The 877-nt window shown below is 36.6% G+C and overlaps 1 pseudogene; it reads left to right on the top strand.

Annotated features, from left to right (window-relative positions):
• The first annotated feature begins 415 nt into the window (after positions 1 to 415).
• LOC125398382 (U6 spliceosomal RNA) lies at positions 416 to 516 on the top strand (annotated as a pseudogene).
• The last annotated feature ends 361 nt before the right edge of the window (positions 517 to 877 follow it).

Genomic DNA, 877 nt, shown 5'->3' on the forward strand with positions numbered 1-877 from the left:
TTGTCCCACAACCTACTGAGGAGTTCATTTAATGTTGATGATATGCTACATGTGTTTAGGAAGACAACCTGGCATTGGGTAGTTGATCATAATCTTTGAATCCAGGTGAAAAAAAAAGAAAAAAAAGAGCTGATTTCCCCTCTCAGTAGCATTGATTGTCTGTAGTTCTTCATAAGGGGTGGGACCTTGTGAAATTTTCCCACCATGTTGATAAATTGTTGAGACTCCTTGTCATAGTTTGAAGATAGCAACTTGATGCTGTCATTGCCGCCTTCTGAGTCTGACAATCTCCACTCCCCCACGGCCTGCTACCCCTTCTGTGATGGGATTTCAATCCATTTAGCCAATGACTTTGGGACAGCAAGCTCTAGAGCATGGTCTTGTCTACCTATGACACAGTTTAAAAACTGAGGGAGAGGTCAGTAGCACATATACTAAATTGGAACAATACAAAAAAGATTAGCATGGCCCCTGCAACAGGATGACATGCAAATTTGTGAAGCATTCCATATTTTTATTCAGTATGTGTTTCTTGCTTGATGTTGTTCTTGTCGGTTGTAGTTTTCATCTTGTTTATGTTATTACTTCCTTTATTATAATTTATTATAATATGTTATTATTTCCTTTCTCATGCACAAAACTTGATAGTTGTTTTTTGTTTCTTCTTTTTTTAGTAATACAATTTTTATTTATTTTTTAGTGATTTTCTTAATGATTTTTATTGAGCTCTACATTTTCCTCTGCTTTCATCCCTGCCTTTTCCCTCTCCTTTAACCCTCTCCCAAGGTCCCCATGTTTTCAATTTACTCAGGAGATCATGTCTTTTTCTACTTCCCATGTAAATTAGATCTATGAATATCTCTCTTAGGGTCCTCAT

This window comes from Myodes glareolus, chromosome 5 (assembly GCF_982192425.1).
Source record: "Myodes glareolus chromosome 5, mMyoGla1.1, whole genome shotgun sequence".
Taxonomy (NCBI): Eukaryota; Metazoa; Chordata; class Mammalia; order Rodentia; family Cricetidae; genus Myodes; species Myodes glareolus.